Source organism: Aquarana catesbeiana, linkage group LG04, assembly GCF_042186555.1.
Source record: "Aquarana catesbeiana isolate 2022-GZ linkage group LG04, ASM4218655v1, whole genome shotgun sequence".
Classification (NCBI taxonomy): domain Eukaryota; kingdom Metazoa; phylum Chordata; class Amphibia; order Anura; family Ranidae; genus Aquarana; species Aquarana catesbeiana.
The window spans coordinates 490064185-490076540 of record NC_133327.1 but is presented as its reverse complement, the minus strand read 5'-3'; the positions used below and the strand labels follow the sequence as shown (position 1 = coordinate 490076540).

At 44.6% G+C, this 12356-nt stretch overlaps 1 protein-coding gene across 2 annotated transcripts in view; it reads left to right on the top strand.

The window, feature by feature from the left end:
• The window catches only part of SLC30A6 (solute carrier family 30 member 6), a 139148-nt gene that overhangs the window by 52596 nt on the left and 74196 nt on the right, over positions 1 to 12356 (top strand). The window lies entirely within an intron of this gene.

The window sequence follows — 12356 nt, the reverse complement described above, 5'->3', positions numbered from 1 at the left end:
CTCCTTCCATAATCCCAGGTGAAGGCATGCAAAGGAGGGGGCCCAAGGGGCGCCCATTGAGGTGCCCCTCCTCTACTGGAAGTAGGAGCCCAAAAACTGGAAACAATTGTTGGTCAGCGTGAACTCCAGTAGTTCGAGAATGAACTCATTTTGAGCAGCAAGTAATGGATAACTTTTTTCCAAAAAGTGGCCCACCGCGCGGAGACCCAACTCATGGGGAATTGACGTGTAGAGAGACTCCACGTTGATCCCCACGAGGAATGCACCCACCGGGAAGACCACCTCCCGAATTTCCCTAAGTACATCCCTCGTGTCCCTAACAAAGGATGGCAGATCACTAACAAGTGGTTTAATCAGTGCGTCTGTATATCTGCCAATCCTCTCCGGGGTCCCTTAATAGCAGAGACTATAGGTCTACCTGGGGGTTTGGTGAGGGATTTGTGCAGCTTGGGAATGATATAAAATATCGGTGTATTAAATTCCTGTACTGTTAAATAGTGAAGTTCTTTCTTGGAAATAAGGTTGCTCTCTGATGCAAATGTCAGTTTTTCATTGAGGGTCTGAACAATCCCAGGAAAAGGATTCTCACTGAGTTTACTATAGGTAGAAGTATCCATCAATTGACGCATCACTTCTTCGTATTTCTGTCCCGACATAAGGACTATGTTCCCCCCCTTATCACTTCCCTTTATGACTAGATCGGGTGCTTCCTGGAGTTCTTTAAGCACATGCCTTTCCTTTGTAGATAAATTATCTAGGCCCCTCCAGTCCCAATTTATTTTCCTAAGGTCCTTTTTTACTTGGTCAAATAATCTTATCCATTTATTTTTGGAGATGGGGGGCATTTTTAAGGATTTTATAATCCGATTTGAAGGTCTGTTAGTCATGTCTGGGTGTATGGAGGCCTCCGAATCAGAGTCTGAGTTCTCATGCAGCAAGGATATTAAGTCATTTAGTGCTTCCTGTTCTTGATTGGCTGGAACAGCCTTCTGTGTATTTTCACGACTGGCATGCCAGGATCTGAATATCACCTTTCGCAGGAAAAGATTAATATCCTTAAATACTTCGAATTCTTTCATAGCTGATTTCGGAGAAAAGGACAGACCCCTCTTAAGTAGGGAGTTATGATGTTTATTAAGGGGAAAATCAGTCAGGTTAATGACATTCAGATCCTGGGATTCCACAGAAGGGGCCTCGAGTGCAGTATCAGAGACAGGCCCCTCTATCTTCTTCGTGAATTGGCTCTTAGCTCCCTTGGGTTCTTTTTTGTTCTTTTCCCTTTTCTTTTTCTTTTTGTGTTGGAAGTTTGCGCCTCGCTTGCTGAATACTGGGATTCTGGCCCTGCGAAGTGTCTGAGGTGTCTATCTCTCCCATGTCTCTTTCTGAAAAACTGACTGACTTGGCTGGGGTATCCTCTTCGCTGTCTGTGGACTGGGTATGTTTAGAGGCTGGCAGATTCCTTCTGCTTCTACTTCTACGTGTTTGACTTCTTCCCCTCTGTAGAGTAGGGTCAAAAACGTTATCTTTTTCCCAGTCTGCAATATTTTGCTTGAACTTTTCCTGTTTATTGATTTTTTTTTTTTTGAGTCCTCTTCACTTCTTTTTTTAGGGATTCATTGAATTTCTCAAATTCCTGATCCTGTTTATAGGGTTCGAGAAGTTGAGTACTTTTCTCAATCTCAGTTTGAATCTCACATAATTGCGCTAGTTCCTCTTCTACTATGAGACGCATGACCTCAAGTCCCCAAGTCCCTTATCTATGCAGCTCTGTCTCCATAAATCAAGGAATCTCGGTGTATTGAGATGGGCGGCAGGTTACTACTCTCTCCCTGAGACCTTGTGTTAGCCCAGCAAAGTTTTACAGCCCGCTTTGGCCGGCCGGCGATTCCTGGATCTGGACTTGGCTGACCACTTGTGTGCTGTAATTACTAGAAAGGCTCTCCTGCTCCGCCACCACTAGGGGATCGCCGCTCAGAGGGTAAGTATGATATGTTTGTTATTTAGAAAAAACAAAGGTTTGCAATCACTTTAATGATTCCTTCTCTGAATGGTCTAGGGTTATCAGTGGTGTACCCCAAGGTTCAGTGTTGTGACCCCTACTATAAATGATATACGGTCTGGGATTAAAAGTACCATTTCAGTCTTTGCAGATGACACTAAACTATGCAGTGGAATAACGTCCTTAGAGGAAGCCGACCTCAATGCACTGTTTAATTGGGCAACTGTATGGCAAATGAGGTTTAATATAGATAAATGTAAAGTTATGCACTTGGGGGCTAAGAATATGCATGCATCATACATACTAGGGGGAGTACAACTGGGGGGATCCGTAGTAGGAGGGATCCTACTGGGGGGATCCGTAGTAGGAGAAGGTTCAGTGTTGTGACCCCTACTATAAATGATATACGGTCTGGGATTAAAAGTACCATTTCAGTCTTTGCAGATGACACTAAACTATGCAGTGGAATAACGTCCTTAGAGGAAGCCGACCTCAATGCACTGTTTAATTGGGCAACTGTATGGCAAATGAGGTTTAATATAGATAAATGTAAAGTTATGCACTTGGGGGCTAAGAATATGCATGCATCATACATACTAGGGGGAGTACAACTGGGGGGATCCGTAGTGGAGAAGGATCTGGGGATTTTGGTAACTCATAAGCTCAACAATAGCATGCAATGCCAAGTTGCGGTTTCCAAAGCGAGCAAAATCCTTTCTTGTATTAAGAGGTATGGACTCCAGAGAGAGCGATATAATTTTGCCCCTGTACAAATCATTAGTAAGACCTCATCTGGAATATGCAGTTCAGTTTTGGGCACCAGTTCACAAACAAAATATCGGAGAAAGTGCAGAGAAGGGCAACCAAACTAATAAGAGGCATTGAGGAGCTCAGCTATGAGGAAAGATTAGAGCCACTGATTCTATTCCCTCTTGAGAAGAGGAGATTAAGGGGGGATATGATCAACATGTACAAATACATAAGTGGTCCATATAGTGAACTTGGTGTTGAGTTATTCTCTTTAAGGTCATCACAGAGGACAAGGGGGCACTTTTCTTTATCGTACATCACGGGACACAGAGCCATAGTAATTACTATGTGGGTTATAGGCCACCTGTAGGTGATGGACACTGGCACACCCCAAGACAGGAAGTCCACTCCCTATATAACCCCTCCCACTACTGGCAGTACCTCCGTTTTTTCACCAGTGTCTTAGGTGTTGGTCACGAGTAAAGATGTGCTATGCTCCACTGGAATATTCCTTGCTGGGGCAGGCTATGCAACTAGGTCCATTCAAAGTGTCTTTTTTAGGCCGAATTGAATGGTACCCGGGCCTCGTGGTGGAAGAAACGAGGCTTAGCCCGTAACGCTTCTCTTTTTTAGAGAGCTGGATCCCTGTATCCAGTGCTTTGGTTTTTTCAGCTATAAAGTTTTCCTGGGGAGGTGCTTTACAGGTCCAGGGGTGTGGATCCCCCTATAAAAAGGAGCTCTCCCCCTCTCCTTGGATAAATAGGGGGAAGCCAGAACGATCGGCGGATGCCGCTCCATTCTCCACCGCCCCTGCACGGCGGTTTGTCACTAGCTCTTCTTCTCGCCGCCCCCTCCCCCCACACACACGCCGATCCCGTCGGATCGGTAGCCTGCTCTCACGTGGGAAAATGCTCTTTTTGAAAAGAGGAAGGGGGGCGCGGTGGGAGGACGAAGGGGGGTGTGGCTTGGTGCAGTGTAAGCGTGCGACAACACCCAGAGCGGGAGTAAATTTACTGACAGCAGCTGACAGGAACACAAGAGCAGAAGGAGGCATGTAAGTGGTGACACAGGCATTCCCTTGGCACATTTACCGAAGCATCAGGCTGAGCATTATTAGCAACGGCAGTTGCTGGACTATTTGCTCAAGCAGTGGGTGCAATTCCTTCTGGTAGTACCTCTGCATTTATGCATCAGGCTATGGTCAAAAGGGGAGGTAGAAACACCCCAAAAAAGAGTTCAAAAGTGTCTCCCTCAATCTCTGAGAAGCTTAGTCTCATCTCTACAATGGCATCTTCCCCTGAGAGATCTGAGGTGGATGGTTAGAGTGAGCCATCGGGGCCGTCAAATGTTGCAACTGTTTCCAACACTGCAGCCCATGTCTATATTACTGAAGAGTTTTTTTTCCTCAGCCATGATAGGTTTGGAGGAAAGGTTAGCGACCTTAATCGCATCTTCCCAGAGTGGGACAAAATGCGACAGGTCCCCTTCCACTACCCGGGACCTTCAAACAGAGGAACTGGGGGCGGGAGAAGACAAATTTCTCACAGGGGACCATGAAGAGGCTGATGACTCCTCTTCTGAGGGGTCAAATGCGGATGGACCTCCTTCAGCTTCACAATCTGAGGTTGATGGTCCAATCTCGAAAAAATGGAGGGGACACTAGGGAGAAGAAAAGAGGATTGCTGCTCACCCCTTAAAAATTAGAACAAAAGAAGGAAGGTTTCCCCACATTGGGGTTTTTAGGCAGCACAATAACAGATATAGTCAAAGTTGAAAAAAGTATAACAATTTTATTGAATAATAATAAACCATCAATGTTAAAAACAATGAGCTTCAGTGGGAATTATTTAAAAGAATAATAAGCTGAACATACATATGCAGACATTTGTTCATAACAATACTTTATATCATGAACATTAAACCTGACGCGTTTCAACCCCTATACTTGGGGTCTTCTTCAGAGGATCAGTCTGCTAGGGAGAACACGAAAGTAGAGTTGATATACATATACATGTTCCATTCATATAGATATAGTATAAACTACATTGATTATATAATACATCAATACAGTATAGTTACCAAGTAAAGGTATGTCCAACAGAAAACACAGATTCCCACATGGAGATCCCTTTAAAAGATATATTGCTTTGTCCCCTTCTCCAGTGGAGGATTCCAACCTCCTCTACCGCCGCCACAACCCAGACCAGGATGGTGAGAAGCAACGTGGCTTACGAGAGGTCACACTTTTGAGCACCGCCCGCTAATGTAGACGACCGGCCGGGAAGCATCAAATCACCTATGATGAAGATTTGCAAGGAATAATAAATAAAAGCCCATATTGGGATAGTCAGATTTAATCTGTGGGCTAAGAAAGCCACTAAAGGATCAAGGGCATTGTAAATATGATATATATGGCCCAAACCAAAAGGGGTTCTGAACCATATTCATCTGATGTATATTTAAAAAGAAATACCATATACGGAGCAAAACTGCAAAGATATTAATACGTATTCTGTCTGTGCTAAAGAGAAGTGATGGTGACGGAGTGAAAAGAAAGTGAAAGAGAAGAAGTGAGGGGGTGAGAAGAAGCATGCAATCTAGATGTGATGGAATATAAAAGAGCATGATAAGTGCAAGTGAGTGCCAGTGAGGGGGGGGAAAGGGAATAGGGGGAGGGGGAGGGAGGGAAAAGAAAAAGGGAGAAAGGGAAAAGGGGACCGTTGGGGGGGTGATAGTGTGAAAAAACAAGATATTATTATTACCTCAGAGAGTGCTAAATAGCGCATGTGGATGCATCAGATTGTCCCATATAACTAGACTGTTGCTTGTTAGCCAACCCGGGATTGGTCATAAGCTGTATAAGACTCAGGTGGTGGTATCCAAACCTGAGTCAACCAGTCTAAGAATAAACAAAGTATATAATTGTAAAGTATGTGACCACATATATTATCAGTGGTCAAAAAGTATATTAGCAATCATAGGGGTCGGTAAACCCCGACTGTTTGGGGCAAAACGATGCTATAGCAACACATGGCTTAGAGAGTGTACTTACTATGTGATGGCCAAAAGTCACAGCAGGAGTGATGGCAGACAGCAGGATGTGATTGCAGTTCACCAGATAGGAGGAGATTGAGAACATACATCAAGTATAGGTTTTTATACCCATAATTAAGGGGGTGTGTATACCTTGCATTTATCCATCAGGTGTGCGCAATCCGCTGATGATCCCACGATGGGCGGCAAGGCGGCCATCATGGCAGCCAAGTGTGGTCTCCCCGGCGTTCCGGAAGAGCAAGGCTCCGAAATCTCGTCATCCTCGCCGAAATCTCGCGATGTCTATGACGTCACGTCGCTTGCGCGGGGCCCCGTGCAAGCGCAGTGACGGAAGGCATCCGAGGATGTTCCGGAATGCCGCCGGCAAGGAGGGAAAAATCCCCAACGCGGCGCCCGGTGGCCAACCAAGCGCCCAATGGGGAAACATGGGGGGGGGGGGGAGGAGCCGCCAAACACGGGCAGGTCCGTTCCCCCCCCCCCCACCTTGCCGGGAAGAAACGTCACAGGTCGCTCCCGCCCCGGGGATGACAGCAGAGAGAGTGCCAGAGCTCCCCCAGTGGGGGGAAAAAAAAAAAAAGCAAATTCAAAAAGGGGAAAAAAAACACAAATACAGATTGTGAGGATGACATTTCCTCACAGTTCAAAGTTAACATAATTGTTGCATATCTTAAATATATCTAACCATGTAAGGAGCTTCAGTAAAAAATAGGAAAAAATCAGTCACATGCATAGATATCTTCACACCATCAATTTAAGAATAGAAAAGAACAGCAATATCAAAAACGATAGAATATAGTAGAAGGTGCAATTGGATCAGCACAGGGGGAGGAGAGGAGAGAGGGGAGGGATTGAAAGAAAAGGGGGGGGACGGGACATGGTCAATAGTGCCAATTGTTTTTATTATTTTGGACTGTATTGTATTATAGTCAATCCAACGAGGGACAAGACTATTGTGTTTTGCCAGAGACAAAGCCTTTTAAGAATGGAGCAAACGAAATGGCCTCGTTTAATCCTGGGAACAAGGTGGAATTTAATTTAAATATCCACCTCTGCTCGTGCTGCAATAGAATTTTGTTCCAGTCTCCGCCTCGCACTGGTATATGAATTCGATCGAGCGCGACGAAGGATACTATGGGCATTCTATAGTTGTGAATTTCCATCACATGTCGCCCAAGTGGCACATATGGGTTACCAATTTGCATATGGTAAATGTGTTTAGATATGCGCTGGTGAAACTCTTGTTTGGTCTTTCCAACGTAGTGTGCTCCACATTCGCAGGACATGAGGTACACTACGCCACGTGTTTGACAGTTGGTAAAATGTGACGGTTTAAAGGTTGTCCCATTTGGGTGGGTGAAAATCTTTTCACGTCTTATATATGGGCAGCAGGAGCAGTGTCCACAAGGGAAGGATCCCAGGATAGAACAATGCCTACATTGTTTTTGTGCAGTTTTGAACTCACTCTGAACTAATTTATCCTTTAGTGAGGTTGCTCATCTAAAGGTGATTGAGGGGGTATCAGCAATGAACCTACTAACTTTCGGGTCATCTCGAAGTATGGGCCAGTGCTTACGGATAATGTTTCTGATCTCGTTATGAGGTCCACTCCACTTTTATGCTACCCTTAACTGAGTCGGTTGATAAGTCCACTTCTTGTTTGAGTTCGCTAAAGCCTCCTCAAGCTGTGCATGCCTTTCCTGTCTATTCACTGCTGGAACAGCTTATGTATTCTTAGTGAGATCACCCAGATAAGCATTTTTTTCCTCCCAAAAAGTTTTCAACACTTTATCCTATGAAGGAAAAATTTACTAAAAAGTGGGAGATACCAGCAATTGACGCTGCTATATCCTCTGTGAATAAAAGTTTGATTTGTCTGGTAGACAATGCTCAAATGCTTAGGGATCCATCGGATACAAAATTGGAATTCCTGTTTAAAAAACAAATTTTCTCTGGCAGGTTCAGTGACTCAACTTGCGGTGGCAGCAATTGGTGCATGTCAATCCTTGACCAGTTTAAACAGGTGCTCAAGGTTATCCCTGATCACCAGGCACAGGATTTAGCCGAGCTACCAGGTGCCTTATGTTTTGCAATAGACGCTATGAGAGATTCTATTCTTCAGGCCTTGCGCCTTACACTTGGGCTGGTACATATGCTTAGAATACTATGGCTGAAAAATTGGTCAGCCGAAGCGCCTTGCAAAAAGCTCCTGGCTAGTTTACCTTTCCGCGGTGAACGGCTGTTTGGGGATGATTTGCATAAATACATCCAAAAAATTTCTAGTGGGAAAAGTACCCTTTTGCCAGTTAGGAAAAGGAGTAAACGTATTTCATTTAAACGAGCTCCTTCGCCAGTGCCAGGGGCATCAGCCTCCAGGCAGTCACGACGGCCTCCGCCATCAGGTTCAAGAGGTAAACCTCAGGGTCAACCCCAAGGACAAAAGAAGTCCTGGGGGAGGAAACCTACAAAACAGAATTCTAAAGCCTCCCTATGAAGGGGAGCCCCCACTCGCTCAAGTGGGGGCAAGACTTTGGCAGTTCTCAAGGGGCTGTCAGGAAGAGTGTCGGGACAAATGGGTGACTTCCTCAATAGCTCAAGTGTACAAGCTAGAGTTCCAATAGGCCTTGTCTCCTCGTTTTCTCAGATCAAACGTTCCCAAGGATCCAGAGAAAAAGAAGTCTCTCTTTCAAGCATTGGACCGTCTTTTGTCTCAAAAAGTGATCTCAGTGGTCCCCATGCAAGAGCAGGGATTGGGGTTATTCAAACCTTTTCACAGTGCCAAAACCAAATGGAGATGTCAGACCCATTCTAGATCTCAAAGATCTAAACCGGTTCCTGAATATCCGCTCTTTTCGCATGGAGTCAATCCGATCAGTAGTCTCAAGGAGGAGAACTTCTGGCGTTAATCGACATCAAGGATGCATACCTCCATGTGCCGATCTTCCCCACTCCCCAGAAATGTCTACGTTGCGAGGTAGAAAATCTTCATTTTCAGTTTGTAGCTCTGCCTTTCGGTCTAGCTACTGCACCTACAAAGGTCCTGGCTCCTCCTCTAGCCATATTAAGGGCCCAAGGTATAACGATTATAGCTTATCTAGGCGATCTGCTCTTGATTGACCAGTCGGTAGCCCGCTTAGACCAAAGTATGATCACCACAGTCAACTACCTGGAATACCAAAGTTGGATTCTCAACCTGGAGAAATCCTCCTTAAAACCGTCAAGGAGATTAGAATACTTAGGTCTGATCATAGATACAGCCCAGAAAAGGGTATTCTTTCCCCAGGCAAAGATCCTTCTATTCGGCTTTGCATGAGGTTGTTGAGAAAGATGGTGGCTTCATTCAAAGCCGTTCCTTATGCTCAGTTTCATTCGAGGCTGCTGCAAAACAGTATCCTATTAGCTTAGAACAAGAAAGTCCAAGCTCTAGATTTCCCAATGTATCTGTCTCCAAAGGTGCGGTTGGTGGTTGATAACCAAGAATCTGCAAAAGGGAAAATCCTTCCAGTTACCTGGAAGGTGGTAACAGATGCCAGCCTTTTGGGTTGGGGAGCAGTCCTGGAGGAAGCAACTGTCCAAGGAAAATGGTCCAAATCAGAAATGGCCTTGCCCATCAACATTCTACAGGTTCGGGCAGTGCGCTTGGCCCTGAGGGCCTGGACGTTCAGGTTACGTAATTGTCCTGTCAGGATCCAATCCAACAATGCCACAGCCGTGGCTTATATCAATCACCAAGGGGGCACAAGACGTCGTGCGGCCCAGAGAGAGGTGAATCTTATCCTAACTTGGGCAGAAAACAATGTACCTTGCCTATCGGCAGTCTTCATTCCAGGGATAGAAAATTGGCAGGCGGACTATTTGAGTCACCAGCAGTTGTTCATGGGAGAATGGTCCCTTCACCCCGAGATTTTCCTGGCAATATGCCGAAGATGGGGGATTCCAGACGTAGATCTGTTTGCGTCCAGGTTCAACAAGAAGATCAACAACTTTGTGTCAAGAACAAGAGATCCGCTAGCATGCAGAACAGATGGCTTGGTGGTCCCGTGGAATCAGTTCTCACTGATTTATGCATTCTCTCCTATTCTGCTTCCACAACTTCTTCGCAGGATCAAGCAGGAAGGGAAGTCTGTGATTCTTGTGGCCCAGAAGATCTTGGTATGCTATTTCTAAATGGATTCGGCAAGTAATTGTTCAAGCTTATGGTTTGAAGAGGAAGATTCCACCCTCTCAAATCAAAGCGCACTCCCCCAGGACTGTTAGTGCTTCATGGGCAGTACATCACCAAGCCTCCATGGCTCAAATCTGCAAGGCCGCAACTTGGTCTTCAGCACATACATTTACCAGATTCTATCAGGTTGATGTAAAAAGGCATGAGGATATCGCCTTTGGGCGCAGTGTGCTTCAGGCAGCAGTATAAGTCCTCTGGTCTTATGGTGCCCTACTTTTGTTGTCTCCCTCCCCTCAGTTGGCATTGCTCTGGGACACCCCACATAGATTACTATGGCTCTGTGTCCCGTGATGTACGATAAAGAAAATAGGATTTTTTTTTCAGCTTATCTGTAAAATCCTTTTCTTGGAGTACATCACGAGACACAGAGGTCCCTCCCCTCTTTTAATACATGTATATTGCTTTGCTACAAAAACTGAGGTACTCCCAGTAGTGGGAGGGATTATATAGGGAGTGGACTTCCTGTATTAGGGTGTGCCAGTGTCCATCACCTAAAGGTGGCCTATAACCCACATAGTAATTACTATGGCTCTGTGTCCCGTGATGTACTCCAAGAAAAGGATTTTACAGGTAAGCTGTTAAAAAAATTCTATTTTTACGTCTAGAGGAAACAAGATTTCATCTCCAAATATGGAAAGGTTTCTTCACAGTAATGCCCTGTACACGCGATAGGATTTTCCGACAACAAAACCGTGGATTTTTTTCTGACGGACGTTGGCTCAAACTTGTCTTGTGTACACACGGTCACACAAATCTTGTCGGAAATTCCGAACGTCAAGAACGCGGTGACGAGCCGAGAAAGATGAAGTTCAATAGCCAGTGCGGCTCTTCTGCTTGATTCCGAGCATGCATGGAATTTTGTTCGTCGGAATTGTTTACACATGATCAGAATTTCCAACACGGATTTTGTTGTCGGAAAATTTGAGATCCAGATCTCAAATTTTGTTTGTCGGAAATTCCGATGGAAAATGTCTGATGGAGCCTACACACAGTCAGTATTTCCGACAACATGCTCCCATCAAACATTTGTTGTCGGAACATCCTATCGTGTGTACAGGACATAAGAGCTATGAAAATGTGGAATAGACTCCCTCCAGAGGTGGTTCTGGCAAGCTCCGTAGATTGCTTTAAAAAAGGCCTAGATTCTTTCCTAAACATAAGCCCCGTACACACGAAAATCGTACGAAAAATGCCGCATTCGAATCGATCGTATGATAATCGGAACGTTAGTACAGAGCTTTTGAGAGCTGATCAGGACAGTTCATCTGATATTATTCTATCGGACATGCGCGGAAATTTTTTTCGTACGATGCCAGATCGTACGATTTTCGTTTAATCAGTACGCCTATCGTTCGAAAATGCAATACAAGTGCATTACAACACATGACATCACTTCCGAATTTTTATGCTGTCGTACGGGAATTTTCGTGACTTTATTAAACTCATGAGATTCGACATGAGATAAGCATGCAAAAAAAAAACGAAGATCATTTGTCTGTTAATCGGACTGTGTGTACCAAGCATTACAGAATATAACACGGTACTAACATTTATAGGTAAAGATCATCCAGGGTAAATCCGATTGCCTCTAGGGGGATCAGGAAGGAATTTTTTCCCCTGCAGTAGCAAGTTGGAGCATACTTTGCTGGGGTTTTTTGCCTTCCTCTGGATTAACTGTGGGTATAGAATTGTGCATATGGGATTTTATTATTATTAATAATAATAATATTATTATATTTTTTTTTTTTTGCTTGAACTAGATGGACTTGTGGCTTTTTTCAACCTATGTAAATATATAAGGGGTCCATATACTGAACTTGGTGTTGAGTTATTCACTTTACGGTAAACACAGAGGACAAGGGGGCACTCTTTACACCTAGAGGAAAAAAGATTGCATCTCCAAATACGGAAAGGTTTCTTCACAGTAATGCCGCGTACACATGATCAGAAATGCCGCCAGCAAAACTCTGATGAGAGCTTTTTGTCGGAAAATGCAACCGTGTGTATGCTCCATCGGTCTTTTGCTGGCGAAATTCCAGCCAGCAAAAGATTGAGAGCATGTTCTCTATTTTTTGGTCGGGAAAAGTTCCTATCCGGAAATACGTTAGTTTGTATGCAATTCGGACGCGCAAAAAATCACGCATGCTCAGAAGCATTGAACTTCACTTTCTTGGCTCGTCGTAGTGTTGTATGTCACCGCGTTCTTGACGGTCGAAAGTTCAGAGAACTTTTGTGTGACCGTGTGTATGCAAGGCAAGCTTGAGCAGAATTCCATCAGAAAAACCATCCAAATTTTTTCTGACGGAAATTCCGATCGTGTGTACGGTACGG